This window comes from Anabrus simplex, chromosome X (genome assembly GCF_040414725.1).
Source record: "Anabrus simplex isolate iqAnaSimp1 chromosome X, ASM4041472v1, whole genome shotgun sequence".
NCBI lineage: Eukaryota > Metazoa > Arthropoda > Insecta > Orthoptera > Tettigoniidae > Anabrus > Anabrus simplex.
Genome location: NC_090279.1, coordinates 207313694 through 207332568, shown reverse-complemented (window position 1 = coordinate 207332568; position 18875 = coordinate 207313694).

Sequence of the window (18875 nt, the reverse complement as noted above, 5' to 3'; positions counted from 1 at the left end):
TACTGTTTGAATTTGTAAAATGTAGGTTGTGCCGTTGATAGGATCCAGCGATGTTCAACGTCTTCTATTTCTGGTACAAATCCATGAACCTGCTACGCACGCGTCCCAGGTGGCGGATAGAGGGATCCTAACCGGCTTGCCGGCGGACTTGAGGGAAATAAGATACCTCTCGCGGACCAAACATACTACCCCCTGCGGGTGGGGGATGCACATGTAGAATACACCCGCGGTATCCCCTGCCTGTCGTAAGAGCGACTACAAGGGGCGGCCAAGGGATGATTGAATTAGAACCATGAAACTACTCTTGATTCGTACCATCATGCGGGGAACACCATGGGTTGCATGTATTTGCAAGTAGTATCACTAAATTGGTACGAAATAGGTTTGTGATTAGTTGCAGTAAAAAGCCTGGCCTGGTGGATTCTAGTACCCGTGCGTCGTACCCATGTGAGCAACACCGCGGTTCTGGGCGTAGCCTGTGAGTTGTACCACTATATGAGCCGCACCGTGGGTCAGCGTTGCCTGTGATTAGTACCACTCTGTGAGGAACACCACGGGAATACCGGCGCCCGTGACTAGTACACCTAGGTGAGGAATCTTACCGGTTTTGCGTTGGCTATGAGTGGCGCCATTGTGTGAGAAACACCATAGGTCTGCGTTCCTTGTACGAATTGCAATACTTGTGAGTAGTACCATCTTGTGTGGACCACCGTGAGTCTTGGCTACTTTTGATCAGTACCCCAAAATGACAAATACCATGGTTCTACTTTACTCGCAACATGTGATTAGCTTGTATAAAAATTATACTATTAAGAAGGTTAAAGACAAGAATTCTTAAATTTATTCTGTGGGGCCTTAGACGTGAATTTGGAACCCCTTCAGACATCAAGCATCATTGTGCTTAATAAATGGTCCCTTGGTCAGTAATATTCTAATTAACTACCTTCTTTTTGAGTCTGATCTACTGTTTTTGTTGGTTTTTTTTGTTTTTTTGTAGGGTTCATGCCCATCCATTCATTCTTCATGACATTTTTTATTTTATTTTGGTCAGTGGATGAATTTGATTTTTTGTTATTTCATTTCGTACCATTAGGGGCCGATGACCTCGATGTTAGGCCCCTTTGAACAACAAGCATCATCATCATCATCATCTGGTACGAATGCAGCAGTGAAGAGTATTATAATAATATATTATTGGCGAGAATGTCCTTGTAAGGTGGTCAAATACACAAAAGCCTGGATGGAGTGAACTTGCTACGAAATAAAGAAAAATCTACGTGGGTGACACATGTTCCCCAACGCGCCTGCTCCAGGGTTAATCCGTTTACTCTCCAGGTTGGTTTTTCCCTCGGACTCAGCGAGGGATCCCACCTCTACCGCCTCAAGTACAGTGTCCTGAAGCGTGCGGCATTGAGTCGGAGAGATACAATAGCGGTGGAGGACCAGTACCTCGTAAAGGTGGCCTCACCTGCTGTGCTCAATTTACGTGGCGGGGTGGGAAGATCGGAAGTTACAGACAAAGAAAAGGACAGGAAGCGGCCGTGGCCTTACGTTAGGTACACCCCTGCATTGGGAAACCATGGAAAAACACTTGGAGGATGGCTGAGGTGGGAATCGAACCCATTCTACTCAGTTAACCTCCCAAGGCTAATTGGAGCCCGTTGCAGCCCTCGTACCAGTTTTTCATATTTCGTGGCAGATCCGGGAATCGAACACGGGCCCCAGCAGGTGGCAGCTTATCACGCTAACCACTACACCACAGGGGCTGACCCTGTGGTTTCCTTTCCATCAAAACTCCATTTTCACATTTTGATCCTAGGATTTTTCTGAGAATTTTACTCTCTTGTTTTTCGATGTATTATTTGTGACCTGCCACCAGTTATTAGGATTTAGGATGTATGAAGTCCCTCTGGTTTGATGTTGCGATGCAGTGTCGTAATTTTGCATTACTATTTTATTGGTATAGATTATTTGTTGTATGTGTTCCACGTGTTTTTGTAAACGCTTTCTTTGTTTCCTTCCTGATTATTATTAATTAGCGAATGTACCCGCGCTTCGCTACGGTATTCTACATTGTATTCGAATATCGAAGTAAATAGTGTACATGCAGTAAATAAGATTGTTTTAAAATTGCATGTCTCTTAGCGTTATCCGAGAAAGATCATGGGGAGGTCCCCGTACGTTGTTTCCAATGTGAAGTGTTTGTTACGGATTTGTGATATAACGGCAGGCTCACTTGCCTACTGGCATTCACAATCGAGTTGGGAAGTTTACATTATAATTGCAGGCCCCATTGCCTACTATGCGGACAGAATCGATTTGGGGAGTTTTCGTTAAAATGGCAGCCCCCCCTTTCCTACTTCCAGACAGATTACAGTTGAGGAGTTTCTATTATAATGGTAGGCAATTACCCTACTATCACTCGAAATTGAGTTGTGCAGTTATCATTATAATGCCAGGTCCATTTTCCTACTGCCAGCCAGCTTACTGCCAGTCACACCAAGTTGGCGAGTTTCCATCAAAATAGCAGGCCACTGTGCCTAATGCCAGTCACATTTTAGATGGGGACATTTCTTTATAATGGCGGGTACCCTTACCTACTGCTAAACACAATCGGGTAGGGGAGTTTTAAACAAAACTGCATGCTCACTTGCCTTCTGCAAGTCAAATCGAGAAGTGAACTATTCATTACAATTGTAGGCCTTCCTTACTAATGACAGTTGGAGAAGGAACCCCATCCTACTGCCAGTCGAAGTCGGTGTGGGGAGTACTGATTACAATAGCAGACCCACCCTTTCACGATCGCTAAAAAATCGACATCGGTGAATATATATAGATCGACATACGAAAGTATATGCGTGTTTACAATATTGAAGACCTTCATTTACAGATTAACTGCTACTAAACGTACGTCATATCGACAAAGGATTATACCATAAGACACGCCGGATTTAGTGGCCTAAATGGCTGATCCTATGATATGTCATCTATTCTTGGGTCAGATTGAGTTAGAAACGTGGAACAGGGTAAAGGTTTTGTAAGATTATCTCACATTACATTACTTTTCGGATAATTATGTGACAGCTACATACATAGCATTTGGCTCACATATGGCTACTGGGTGGGCCAATTTTCGTGAAGAGTTTGATGATTCTGTATTTCATATAAGTAATCGAAAGTATGAATTATGCATGTGAAAATTCCAAATCGACTTAACATCGATTAATAGAGAAAAATCAAACGTAAAAGGGATACAGATAGGCAAAAGTCATAAGACCAAGGTTGTAGATCATACCAAATTGAACGGAGATTGTGCAATCCGTTATGTGATAGGAATTTCCGAAGGTCTGCACCATCATTAAAATTGCCTGCATATTTCAATATTCTTCGCGGATAAAAAGTGAAAAATTTAATGATCTTGGATGTTTTCCGTTCGTTACAGGCTAAAACGTATACTTTTGTCAAATTTCAATTATCTTCTTTTTCTTCTGGCAGATTATGCCGCAATCTGGATTTTGGGCGAGGCGGGTAAAAATTAGGACTTTCAGGAAACTAAACCAAAAATTATGGAGATGGACATTATTACCACTTAAACAGAAAGCTCTACGAAAATTTCGCCAAAATAGTCAGTGTAGAGGCACACAGTCGTTACGATTTGATTTATATAGATAAGGAATCTGCTCCATGTAAAACACCTTTTGGGCTATGTCCGCTGGACTTAACCTGCAAAACTGACCATTCATGATATCTCCCTTATTAATCCTCCTGACGAAAAAATTCACATGAAAAAAAGGTTTAGAGGTGGAATTCCATCACGTTTGGTCGATTTCAAGTCAGGTTGGTCTTGTTCTGTATATATTGTGGAAGAGTAAAATCACCATTTCGGCTCCCTATAAACCGCCAGTCTATTCCGGAACATGAAATGTTATTTACTTTTAAAACCTACCTTTGGACAGGTGGATGCTAAATATAAATTTTGGTTCGAATGTCTTCAGTAGTTTTCAAGTTGTAAGGAATACGCTTTACACGCACCCGCTCGTGAGTTAAGTCTCCCTTGTTAATCCCCTATCGAAATGTTGCACATGAGAAAAAAGGTTTAGAAATTAATTTCTACCAATGTAGGTAGATTTTCCATTAAGTTTGGTTGTGTATATTTTGTGGAAGTGCAAAATCACTGTTTCGGTTTCGTATAAACCCCCAGTCAGTTCAGGGATTTAGAAACAATATTTGCCCTAAAACCTATCAAGGACAGGTGTATTCTAAATATGAATCTTGGTGGAAATACATCCAGTAGTTTCTAGCACTCGCGTACATACGGCGTAATTAAGGAAGAAAATAATACAGTTAAGAAAGTCGAAAGTAATAGAAAATGGATTATAACTGAGGACAGCCGGATAACGACAAATATTTAAATGCCAAGTGAATGTATTGGAAAATCAAATGCCCCTAAATAAATTATGCTAGAGTGAGTTATGGATATAATAAAGCGGTAACAGAGGAGAAATTTAGGTCCAGTGATTCTTAGGTAAACAAATAATAAGAAGATGACTAATGGTGTTATTACTTAATCTATTCGAGGGCGGTTATAACCTCCAACGATATTCCGCCAATATCCCACAGATAGGCCGATTGACGCCTCTATTGCCTTCTACCCAAGGAGTGGAATTTAAAAGCATGATGAGGAAAATGGCAATACGTTACTGCCCTGCTGGCATGCAGTCAGAGACGTTGCCATGGTAACCCGTAGGTTCGTTGTCGGTCTGTCGGTCACTCAATGCAGAGCATGGTACCAGCAGAAAATTGTAAATGTCTCCGTCATGTGAAGAGTAAGGTAAATTATGAACATAACGAAAGTTGTTTATAATGAAGAGACGTTTCACGTACGGTAAACGAAGTTTACATAAAATCAATAGTATAAGAGCAAATGGAGAAAAACTATTCTGGTTTTCCTATAAACCCCTATCTATTGAAATATTTTAAAATTATATGCATATCGAAACCTTCCCCGGGATGAGTATACTCTAAATATGAAGTTTGGGTGAGATCTATCCAGCCGTTTCGACGTGATGGTGAAAAAACCATCCTGGTTTTCCTATAAACACCCCGAGTATTGAAAGATTTTAAAATGATATGCATATCGAAACCTTCCCCGGGATGAGTATACTGTAAATATGAAGTTTGGTTGAGATCTATCCAGCCGTTTCGACGTGATGGTGGAAAAACTATTCTGGTTTTCCTATAAACCCCCCGTGTATTCAAAGATTCTAAAATGATATGCATATCGAAATCTTCCCCGGAATGAGTGTACTCTAAATATGAATTTGGTCGTGATCTATCCAGCCGTTTCGACGTGATGGTGGAAAAACCATTCTGGTTTTCCTACAAACCCCCGTGTATTGAAAGATTTTAAAATGATATGCATATCGAAACCTTCCCCGGGATGAGTATACTCTAAATGTGAAGGTTGGTTGAGATCTATCCAGCCGTTTCGACGTGATGGTGGAAAAACCATTCTGGTTTTCCCATAAACCCCCCGTGTATTCAAAGATTTTAAAACGATATGCATATCGAAACCTTCCCCGGGATGAGTATACTCTAAATATGAAGTTTGGTTGAGATCTATCCAGCCGTTTCGACGTGATGATGGAACAGACAAACAGACAAACAGACAAACAGACACGAAACGTAAAAACCACCGATTCGGTCTTGAGTTGACCTAAAACGGATAAATATCTGAAAAATTGGCAAAACAAAAGAAATTACAGACAGCGGACCCCCTACAAATTTATTTATATAGATTGCGCCTTTCTGCTGGGATTCAATCAATCAATCAATCAATCAATCAATCAATCAATCAATCAATCAATCAATCAATCAATCAATCAATCAATCAATCAATCAATCAATCAATCAATCAATCAATCAATCAATCAATCAATCAATCAATCAATCAATCAATCAATCAATCAATCAATCAATCAATCAATCAATCAATCAATCAATCAATCAATCAATCAATCAATCAATCAATCAATAAACATACATACGGCGTAATTAAGGAAGAAAATAATAGTTAAGAAATCTGACATTAATGGAAAATAGATTATAATAACTGAGGATAGCCGGATGACGACAAATATGTAAATACCAAGTGAATGTATTGCCCCTCAATAAATTATGCTGATGTGAGTTATGGATATAAGAAAGCCGTAACAGAAGAGCAATTTAGGCGCAGGGATTGTTAGGTAAACAGATAAGATGACTAATGGTGTTATTACTGAAGCTATTCGAGGACGGTTATAACCTCCAACGATATTCCGCCAATATCCCGCAGAATGGCAGATTGACACCTCTCTTGCCTTCTACCCAAGGAACAACCACGAATTTAAAGGCATGATGAGGAAAATGGCAATACGTTACTTCCCTGCTGGCATGCAGTCAAAGACGTTGCCATGGTAACCTGTAGGTTCGTTGTTGGTCTGTCGGTCACTCAATGCAGAGCATGATACCAGCAGAAAATAGTAAATTTCTCCTTCATGTGAAGAGTAAGGTAAATTATGAACATAACGAAAGTTGTTTGTAATGAAGAGACGTTTCACGTACGGTAAACGAAGTTTACATAAAATCAATAGTATAAGAGCAAATGGAGGAAAAACCCCCTATCTATTGAAATATTTTAAAATGATATGCATATCGAAACCTTCCCCGGGATGAGTATACTCTAAATATGAAGTTTGGGTGAGATCTATCCAGCCGTTTCGACGTGATGGTGAAAAAAAAAGCATCCTGGTTTTCCTATAAACACCCCGTGTATTGAAAGATTTTAAAATGATATGCATATCGAAACCTTCCCCGGGATGAGTATACTGTAAATATGAAGTTTGGTTGAGATCTATCCAGCCGTTTCGACGTGATGGTGGAAAAACTATTTTGGTTTTCCTATAAACCCCCCGTGTATTCAAAGATTTTTAAATGATATGCATATCTAAACCTTCCCCGGGATGAGTATACTCTAAATATGAAGTTTGGTTGAGATCTATCCAGCCGTTTCGACGTGATGGTGGAACAGACAGACAGACAGACAGACAGACAGACAGACAGACAGACAGACAGACAGACAGACAGACAGACAGACAGACAGACAGACAGACAGACAGACAGACAGACAGACAGACAGACAGACAGACAGACAGACAGACAGACAGACAGACAGACAGACAGACAGACAGACAGACAGACACGAAACGTAAAAACCACCGATTCGGTCTTGAGTTGACCTAAAACGGATAAATATCTGAAAAATTGGCAAAACAAAAGAAATTACAGACAGCGGACCCCCTTCAAATTTATTTATATAGCCTAGATATAAGATTCATTGGTGTGAAGAGATTACACAACTTCTTTCTCATCATTTTCTCTTTGCCAGTATTCTCTGGCTGAGCCTTGGTCGTTCTTTTCCAAGAATACCCAATTTCTTCTTCCGGGTTTCTCTTCAGACAGATTCTTTACCGCATCAATTTTCCTTCTGGACACTTCTATGTTTGCTAGATCTTCGACCTTCATCCCACACCTTTCTAGATCTTGATAGATTTCTTTCATAAATAGAACTTGTGTCTTTACGTTCTCATTGAAGTCCAAGGTCTTGGTCCTGATCCTTTCTAGTTGTACTGCTTTGAAGACAGCTATTCTTTTGGTCTTCATTCAGGTTACGTAATGTAAATTCATTGGCTATAAGCCGTTCCGGGACTCTGAACTTCCTTAAGAATTCCAGTTTCTGATAATGCATTTGTGACAATTGTCTCCACTGAGTAACCTACACCCGTTCCGTATTAACTGCTGTACGATGATATCTAAATTTGGCCTGATTAGGGAAGAAATAGGATTTTTATGTCTTCTAGGATATCCTGAACGCTAACTTCATCTTTCTCTTCTTCTTCCAATTAAGATTATTATTATCATCAACAAAATCATGCAATTGTAACTATGTAATAGAGTAAGTTGATAACATGAAATATCTAGGTATAAAAATAGATAGATATTTTTCATGGAAGCAACACATTAATAAGTTGTGTGAAAGACTGAGGGTAAGCTTGTTCAAAATGCAAATGATTAAGTATATAATACCTCATGATAGCTTAAAAATGGTTTATCATTCACTTGTTGAGTCACTTTTATCATATCGTGTAAGTGAATGGGGATCGGATTCTGTTACAGACATGAACATGGTACAAATGTTACAAAATCGTATTGTCAAAGCATTCGTTTGGTATGAAAACAGATATGTTAACAGGAATATACCAGAATTAAAGTTTCTTGAGAGTTAAACAAGTTTATATGTACAACACATTAAAGAAAATTACTGGAAGCCACAATATAGAATCGTAAATGAACATACACATGGAACAAGACTGAGGTATTTAAGTTATTTTCAGGTCATCAGGTACTATAAAAAATATGGATTCAGATCACTGCAAGTTGTAGTTGCTAAATTCTTGAACAAGTTGCCTTCAGAATTGACACACTTGAAAACAAAATATCAACTAAAAACATGTAAAACTATGGATCATATAAAAAAATTACAGTTTAAATATTTGTTCACGGGAGCGAAAGCTGGGTGGACTCAGGATATCTTATTCATAAGTTAGAAGTAACAGACATGAAAGTAGCAAGAATGATTGCGGGTACAAACAGGTGGGAACAATGACAGGAGGGTACTCGGAATGAGGAGATAAAGGCTAATTTAGGAATGAACTCGATGGAAGAAGCTGTACGCATAAACCGGCTTCGGTGGTGGGGTCATGTGAGGCGAATGGAGGCGGATAGGTTACCTAGGAGAATAATGGACTCTGTTATGGAGGGTAAGAGAAGCAGAGGGAGACCAAGACGACGATGGTTAGACTCGGTTTCTAACGATTTAAAGATAAGAGGTATAGAACTAAATGAGGCCACAACACTAGGAGGATTGTGGCGACGTTTAGTAAATTCTCAGAGGCTTGCAGACTGAACGCTGAAAGGCATAACAGTCTATAATGATAATGTATGTATGTATGTATGTATGTATGTATGTATGTATGTATGTATGTATGTATGTATGTATGTATTTGTTCATGAATGAAGAATGTACCAAAGACTTATATATTTTGAATGATACTTCCAGGGTTTGATAAAAAACTCACACCACAGGACAAATTACAATGCTAATGTAAATGTACAAATTATTATTATTATTATTATTATTATTATTATTATTATTATTATTATTGGAGCTCGCCATTTCCACTGTTTCCTTGTTAACACATATTTCTAGAGTTTATTCCCGTACCATTTCCTCCCCTAAGACCACACCTTCCTTGTTTTCCATTTTTTATTTTCGAAACCCTAGAGTGACTGAAGTTTTTACGATTTTTCCGCTCCTTAATATCTTCATGTTTGATTCCCGCATTTGCAGTCCATATCTACAACTGTGAACCAGGATCCCTTGATTTTCTTATCTGTACTGAAACCGTACAGTGTCCTGTACAGCTCCATGGGAATGATATGGGCTTCATACTCCATTAAAATTACTCCTAAAGGTCGCGTCATAGGTAGCAGTATGGGCGAAGGGCATCGAGCGGCGGCATGCCAGAATGGAACCCGCGAAAAGAGCACTTGCCAGACAATGGAAAGACAAAGGAACAGCCAAGCCCTCGCGGAAATACGCTCTCAACGTGCAGAGAGAGATAGAAAGGGGACGCGATGCTGGAGTAGTCAGATACGCCCCGAGGTGGGGCCTAGCTTCCCAGAGTTCCAAACGAACATAAGGAACTTCCGGTTTTTTATGCACATGTCACGGGTGCCAACGTCGCGTAAAACGGGGCGATATTTTAATCCAGACATAGGAAAATTATGTGAGACACACCATTGAATAGAGCGGAATTTTCTGCGTTCTCCAGACTAAAAATATGTAATAACTTATGCAGGGGAAGAAATGAGGTCACCAGCTGTCAAGATGTAACATATCGCTAACACATGTGGACATAGCGGCGTCACCCACGCCAAGAATCGCGCTTAGGAGATAGCTCCACCCCCCAGAGGACGCTATGAATTAATCAAAGGCGGGAAGCCAATTACATAAAAACTGCTGATCGGAGATCCGGCACGCCTGGCTCAAATGAAAGAGGAGACAGAGGGCTACAAGATGCACTATTCAAATATCGTCAATTCTTGGTACGAAAGGAGCTCTTGTTCTTAATGAACCGTGAACGTTGACGCCCCCGAGCTTCCGGCGGGTAAGATAATATAAGCCGGGCAGGCCATTGTAGAGACAGTTGTTCTTTCACGGGTCGTGAGACGGACACTGCGTCCCGCGGTGCTCCAGTTACAGTCAGAAACCCTTGTACAAAAGCCTTTGTGTAGTGAACGGGAGGCCAAACGAGCCTAGGTGAATCGTTTCTGTGCTGCGTGTCAAACTAGTAAAAACCGCGAGCATAATTTTCGAACAAGTATTAGAATTCGGCTGAGAAACTGCCGGTTTAATGAGTCAGTGAAATTCGTAATTAGGTGTCACCCAAAGTGTTACTTCGAATCAGGGGCTCGAGTCTCGTGAGCTACCCGATTCTTACTGTGAACGCGGGTGTAAGCTCTGAAATAGAGGACGTGTGACGAGTGTAAAAGTGTTACCCAATTGGATTACTGTAAGATTTCAGCTGTGACGAGTTCCCCAGGATGTCGGACTTGAATGGACCAGGGATGAAGGACTGCACGCCCGCCACCTGCCGAGTGGTCATGGAGTACTAAGAACTTCACCATGGGTCTCCCGTGGCGGAAGAGACAACGGCCACCAAACAGATGAGTGATGTCCAAATTTAATTTCTAAGCATGACATAACCCGGGGATAGGATTAGCGTTCTTTTGTAAATATCAAATGTTGTAAGTTAATGCATGTCCTATATGGAATTTTTATTGATTTTTATAATGTTGAAGTAAAATTCAAGGGGCTAAATTCCCGGACGACTCATATTTCTTTCTTAATGATTAGCTTATCGTGAGGGTTATATTTTTAGTAAAATGTAGAATGTCCTAGCAAATATGGGAACAAGGTTAGGAGAATATTCGAGTTTCCCGTAGGGGCGGTTGGAAAAATAGTGTTGGCAAGCAGGGAAACATGTCGAAATATTGGTAGTCACTGTCCCACGAGGTTGTCAAATATGCCAGGGAAACTCATGGGTCAGTCAGATAATGCATGCCTAGCTTACAGATATAATCCGTGCATGTACAGCAAGAATGAAGAAAATCCCGACCGGGAGAGGTACATACTGTGTGATCTAGATAGGTGTGAGGGACCATGTGCAAGTCTCCCGTGATTTTGATTAATTGGCCATAATGGTTTGGAGAGTTTTCTTTTAATCTATAGCCGGGGTGAGGCCCATCCCTAATCTTTGGTCAGAAGGTTTAAATATAAGTGTATTTATGTGGTATGAACGAGGAGCCATGAGAGCCCTAGGCCCAAGGGAATAAGATACGCGATATGAGACATAGTGGGACGGCTGAATGCCCGAGTAATTTACGATGAAATGAGTTAGAAATGATTGTGCCCATAGCCGGCGCTCAGCGATAATAATGAGAGAGAATATAAGAGTATTTCATGGGAATTCCACAATAATATGAATAAACAAATAAAATGGGCCGTGGATGTGTCCCTAAGACGAGAAGGTGACGTTTGAGGGAGAGAAGAATCTGAATGGCCGTGCGAAGTGAATGACCGGCCTCCTTTATTTTTTGTGAAGGTCTAGCTCTCGCCATCGGGACAAAAGGGTCCCGTCTCGCATTGTGTTAGGGCTTGGAGCCTGGTCTGCTCACGTTCTTTTGTTTGGGTTATATGGCTTAGCTAAGAATACTTGTATAATGATAATATCACGGTAACTTCTTTTAAAAGGTATTTAATAAATGAATAGGGATTCCCCCAGATATCCGGCGAGATGAGATTGTCGCTATTCTCGGTATCTACAGAAACCCACAGTACCTCTCGGTCGGGAGTCTGCCAGTTCGACGCCGGATTATGGTGGCGCCCATGAGCGAGCTGATTCACGCTTGCGCTTTGGGCCGGAGACAGTGATAACCATGTTGTTTCTTTCTAGGAATGGTTCCCCTGAGTGCATGAAGTGTATATATCCATATGTTTTGTGTATGTTTCGTAATGATGTGCACATATTTTTGAGTTCAAACAGAACCTATGTGCACGTTGTTTGGTTTTGGTAATAGATGAGGAGTCCGGGGTTTAGCAAAAGGGTATTTGTGTTTGTTTGTGCATTATGCAAATGTGTCTTTTAATATGATATTATGTGGCGTAGGCCCCGGTTATGTTCGTGCTTAGAACAGCTAGTAATATTTGTGTATCGGGACATCAGTTCATCTCACGGTGTGATCGACAGAATAATGTACAAATGTCATGAACGGTATGAATTAATGAGAAAAAAATGAACGATAGCAAGTCGCAAAACCTCAATCATACCGTTATGCAGACGACGCCCATGGGCGATTCGTATTTTAAAATGAGTATTATTTTCTTTTCCTCCCATATGTGGAGAGTCATTGTATAGAGCTGTATCAACCTTTTTAAATTGTCATATTTGAATAAATTTGCATTCGTACCCCTATTAAATGGTTCTTGTCATTTGTAGCAGTGTTAAGCAGTATCCAATAGGCATTTGAACCCAGTGATCCTACTTTCATATTATAGACATAAGGCTCCATCTTAAGTATTGTTGTTTTTGTTTTCTTTCGAACGTACCGCTTCCCCAAGTGCTCAGGCTGCCGGGCCGGCACAGAAAGTAGGAAGGGGAGCGGTTCGAAGCTCGTTAAGCAATTCGACCCGCTCTTCAATCCAATCTCATCCGTGGGTGTTTACCCCGTTACGTGGAGGCATTTTTATGCGTGGGTCATCCATTCGAAGCCCGGTAGGGTGTATACTTGGCGCCCTTCGTGGATGGGCATTGTTTATAGTGTACGCTGGAGCATTTTTAGTAATAGATAGGCCGCCCACAGGGAGGATAGTGTGCGATGATGGAGTCAAATTGCCAGGTTCGTGCCACAATCTGATTACATTTGGTATCGAACGGGTTGGCAATTATTTGAAATGGAGTACCCGCCACGTAACCGAACGGATGGAGACGTTAAGCACATGTCCGAAGTGCTAAGATTCATAATTATAAATTGGATACTGCAAGGGTTGTTCAGATTGTGTGATACTCAGCAGGACTGTCATTGTCGTCGTACGGGTGTGCGTAAGTCACAGCTCGTGATGATAACTCACACAAGATCAGCCATGAAAGGGAGCGACGTGAATAATAAATAGGATAGGAAAATGACAAGAACAGGAAAATCATGTGTCCAGTTTAAGTGGAAATCCGCATGAGTGTCGCTCATAAATTAAAATTGGTACCCGGGACATACTATGAAGTTGTCAGTTCGTTGGGAGACAATGTTATGGTTCTCTCAGTGTGAGGTTAAAACGGCCGGCAAAATTCTTCAAATTTCGCCAGTTACGGGTATCGGCCAAAGATTGTGCGCTGAGGTAACGGAATTTGGCAAATATAAATATTTTTTTCGAGAGGGCTTTAGACACCGCGGATAGAGCAGGGTACCTCAACCCCAGCTCTAATTTTTGCGCAGTAACGGATGCGATGTTGCCAGTTTGAGACGGGTAATTGTCTGCTAACGTCATCTTACCAGTCTCAAGGTGATAACATCCATTAGTGACTGGGGTATGCCATGTTTCCGGCATACGTAAAATCGAGCCCACGGTAGGCCGCGCGCGTAACCGGAAAACTTATTCCAGGATAAAAGGGCTAACGTAGAATCAGTATTATTATTGTTATTATTATTGTCAAATGATATGACGAAATTTCCTATACAATGAAGTATGACATTAATATGGTAGGGGGCGTGACACAAGCCGTTTGTAGGCCCAGTTTGGATTGATTGTTGGAATTTCGAGTAAAGTTAGGTCACGCTGAAATTTGTATTAAATATTTGAATGTATCTATGCTTTCTGTCGATCACCGGTGGTCAATTTTCTGCCCACGGGAGATCCGCTTTCTCCAAAATTGAATTTAATATGGACATGGAGGCCATGAGGGAAATGATGTGCCAATTATTGGCAGAACAAAAGGAACAATTAAATCAATTAGGCAAGCAGGCAACAGACGTTAAAGCGCAGCTAGACAAGCAGGCAACAGACGTTAAAGCGCAGCTAGACAAGCAGGCAACAGACGTTAAAGCGCAGCTAGACAAGCAGGCAGCGGACTTTAAGGCGCAGTTTGACAGGCAGGCAGAGCTTTGCCAGGCTCAGGCGGCTACGAATAAGGCTTCGTTAGACGAGCTCGCAGAGGATATGAGACTAGGTCGTGAACGTAGCGACGAAAACGCCGCGAGACTGGAGGCAAAGATGACCGAGGCGTTAGAGGGGAAGTTAGAAGACGTCATCCAGCAATTAAAGCAAGTAGAGATTAGGGTGACGAATAGGATCGACGTGACGGACACTAGGGTGAGCGCGTGCGAGGAAGAGATGGAGAAGGTGAGCACCCGCGTAGAGGAGGTTGCAAGAGACATGCAGGAGGCCAAGGCTGAAGTCCGAGAACTAAGGACACAGACGACGGAGGCCCTCGACAAGGTGGCAAAAGAGGTCAGTGACCGTCTGACCCAAGTGCAGGATATTGCGACCGCCAAGATCAAGGAAGTCCAGTCTCAGGCCCATGGAGAAGTTATGGAGCTTCGGAAGGAGGTGACCGAAGAGATGGAAGCGGAACAAGAAGAAGTCCGAGGGAAAATCCAAGGCCTGAACCGACAGGTGGAAGAGTGGGGCAACAAGACCCACAAGGCCGCCGTCCAAGTAGAAGTCCACACGGAGCTTATTAAGGAGATCCGGGAGGAGGTCGAGTTGTTAAAGTTCCAAGAGGCGAGAGGTGAGATCGTGATGCGATCGATCCTCAAGAAGCAGGATAGCGTTGACAGAGTGAGTCCGCCCAGTAGTATTGGTCACGAGGCCAACGTTGACATTTCGCAGGGAAATGAAAATGCACAAGTGCATAATGCACCTCGGGGACAATCGACCCCGCAAGAGAGTGGAGCAATTCCGGTGTATAATCTCCTCCGGATGACGAATGACGAGCCGAAGAAATTCGGGTCTAACACTCATCTTACCCCGAAAGGTTTCCTTGCTGAGGTAGACCAATACTTCATTGATCATCGAGTTCCAGCGGACCGAAAACTCAGAGTAGTCGAACGGTACCTAACGGATCAGCCTTTGGTCTGGTACCGGGCGTTTAAATATTGTTTCGATGGGTATGAGGAGTTCCGGCGGCGCTTCCTCGAGAAGTATTGGGGGATCGAGACGCAACAGAATTTGAGGCTGGAATTGTATTCGCGAAGGTATTCTGGTGCAGGGCAGACCCGTTTCTGCGAGTACTTCGTGGGCCAGATGTTGAAGTTTAAAGAACTGGATAGTCCTCCCACAGAGCTAGAGTTGATTTCCGCCATCGGTAAACAGCTCCCACCGGAAGTACAGAAGGTGCTCATAGCGGCGAATGTCCGAAATGCGGTCGATGCTGAACAAATATTGAGGCAGCTCGATCAAACGAGTGGAATGCAGGCGCGACATCGCCATAGCGAGGCGGTCCATGTTGTCGACTTAGCTCAGGATGAAAGCCCACCGAAAAGGAAGAACCAGGGGACTAGTACGAATGAAGTTCGGGAGATGTACCCCTCGAGAATTAGGAGTGATTGGGGTCCCCAGACATGGAATGGACCGAAACGGGAATACCAGGAGGGCTGGAACACCCGCGAACCAGGACCCCGTGAGAGGATGAATCAGGGGCCAAGGCTTCGGTATCGCCAGTATGGACAGCGGAGGAGGCCGTACCAGAATTGGGGACCGAGCGGACAACGGTCGACAGGGCAACGACCAGGAAGAAGGGAAGAGTACATACGAGATCGCAGGAATGAATCGCGACAGTATGTGGAACAACTGCGAAACACGCCGCCCGGTATTGACAAGTGGCAGAGACCCATACAGGGTATGGCCGCCGCGGGAATGTGCGAAGGGGCAGAAAGCCTGCAACTGCAAGCCCACAAGAAGGAAGGACGTGGAAGAGAGTTGAACCCCCATGCTCCGGAGTATGCCAGTAGCTCCGGAGCGCAAAAAAAAAATTTCGCCTAACTAGTGAGGAGATAGCCTGCGGTTCGGGGAGCAACCATTCTTTCGATTCACAGAGGACGTCAGTTACCATAGCTGCGTGGGTGATCCAACCCGAGGATTTGATCGAAGACGCACACCGACCGAATAAGAGGATTATCAGGGAATTACCAGTGGTGTACATCAGAGCTAATGGATTGCGCGTGCGTTCTCTTGTAGACACGGGAGCCAGCGTAAGCGTCGTATCTAGAACGCTCATACGGGAAATCCAATCGAAGGAGCAGATCCCATTATTACCTGTCTCTAACATGAAGGTACGAGGAATCATCCCAGATCGCACAACAGTGTGCAAGGCTCAGGTGTATTTAGAATTGCAGATCGGAGAAGCCATTACTTCACACCCATTTATCATCCTCGAGAGGATGGAATACAACATTATATTAGGTGCCGACTTCTGGAGGGACTATAAGGCAGTTATCGACATGCACCGAAATGAGATCAGGCTAGAGATCAACATGCATTCCGAAGGGGTGAAACTAAACGAAATTGGAGACTGCGTAGTCGATGAGAGGATTTGGACTACTCAAGTGACCTACGACGGGGAAGTCCGTCCTGATAAGATTCTGGATGGGGAACATCAGGAAGAAGAGATAATAATCGGACTCGAAAGAATGGTTGCAAACTTGGAACAGGAAGAGGAAGAACCGACATTTGAGGAGGCAGTGCTATCAAAAATTAATAAGGCAATGATAGGGGAACAGGGAAGAGCTAGACTGAAGGAAATCTTGGAACGCCACCGCGATGCATTTGGGTCACAACCGGGAAAAATTTCGAATTTCAAATACAATTTCGTCGTCACAAGTTGGGAACCTTTTCGACGGAATCCGTACCCGATTCACGAGAAACATTATGCCAAGGTACGACCTATCATCAAGGATATGGAAGAAAACCAGTTAATTTCCAAATCTCCGACGCCATTTTTAAACCCTTTAGTCATCGTGGAGAAGACGAACGGTTCGCTGAGGGTGTGCCTAGACGCACGTGCCATTAACGAGCGATTGGTACCAGAGTACGATAGGGCACCAAACATTAAGGATATTTTGAAGAAATTTAGTCACAAAAATTATTTTTCGGGGGTCGACTTGAGATCGTCCTACCACCATATTGAGTTGTCAGGGGAATCCAAGGTACTGACGGGATTCATGTTTGACGGACAGACGTACGTCTACAACCGTTTGCCGTTCGGCGTCAAGAACGCGGGATCGGCCTTGATAAGGGCACTTGATAGGAATTTGGGCGAGCAGGTGAAGAACTTTACGGTGCGTTATGTGGACGACATTTTGATTGCGAGCGAGACTCTGGAGGAGCATTTGGAACACTTGAACCTGTTATTAGCAGAATTGAATAAAAACAACTTCAAAGTTAATTTGGATAAGTCGAACTTTTGCCAGAAAAGCATTTTGTTCCTGGGACACGTCATAGATTCGGAGGGTGTCACTCCGAACCCCGTTAAGATTCAAGCTATTCAAAATTTCCCCAAACCAACACGAGTCAAACACATCAGGCAGTTTTTGGGAATCTGCGGGTTTTTCGCCGATCATTGCCCCAGTTATACTGAGGCGGTAGCTCCTCTTCAGGACCTCCTGAAGAAGAATAATAGATGGAAATGGGATTCAAACTGTGACGAAGCTTTCCAAAGGACAAAGGAATTACTTGCCAACAGCATCAAGCTTGGGTATCCCGACTTTTCGAGCAAATTCGTAGTCCAAACCGATGCATCCATGATAGGTGTAGGGGCGGTATTGTACCAGGAGACGCCGGATCAGGAAAAACGCAGAAACTACATCGCGTTCATGAGTCGTAGACTTCGGGCTCATGAATGCCAGTATACCGTCACGGAATTAGAGATGTTGGCAATTGTTACAGCCCTCAGTCACTGGAGGAAGTATATATACGGATTCCCGGTCGTGCTGCGGACAGACCATAAAGCTTTGACCTTCGCTTTGAAGTCGACGATGGCATCCGAGAGAGTAAACCGCTGGACGTTATTCATCCAACAGTTCGACTTAGAGATCGAACATTGTGCAGGAAAGGACAACGTGATTGCCGACGCATTAAGCCGAAACCCCGAACCGGAAGTCCAAGTTCTTCATCACATAGAGTTGAGCGGGGGCGACCGTGAGACGTTGGACAGGCTGCAACGCATCGGAGAAGAGCAAGAGAATTGGCCCGCAACCAGACGATTGATCGATTTCTTCCGAAAGAGGATACCAGCAGGAACGCCTGAATACCAGGAGAGTGAGAGGCAGGCACCAAAATATAACTATTTCAACGGGATCCTTCACCAGTTCATAGATGAAGATCATACGAAGTACCGTATTGTTGTTCCGCCCGTGCTGCAAGTGGAACTGATTTGGCTCGCACATCATTCCATCGGTCATGCGGGAATCGATAAAGTTACCTCGACACTACAGGAGACCTTTGTCTGGCCGAGAATGAGGCGGATGATTAGGACCGTGTTGACAACATGTGATACTTGTCAACGAATCAAACCAAATACCTATCTCCTGCGGCAACCACCTAAGCCGCTGTTGCCAGAGAAGCCACGAGAGCTATTTGCGATAGACTTTTACGGGCCCTTACCCAAGGCAATTAGAGGGTTACAATTCATTTTGGTCTGCGTAGATGTTTTCTCGAAGTATGT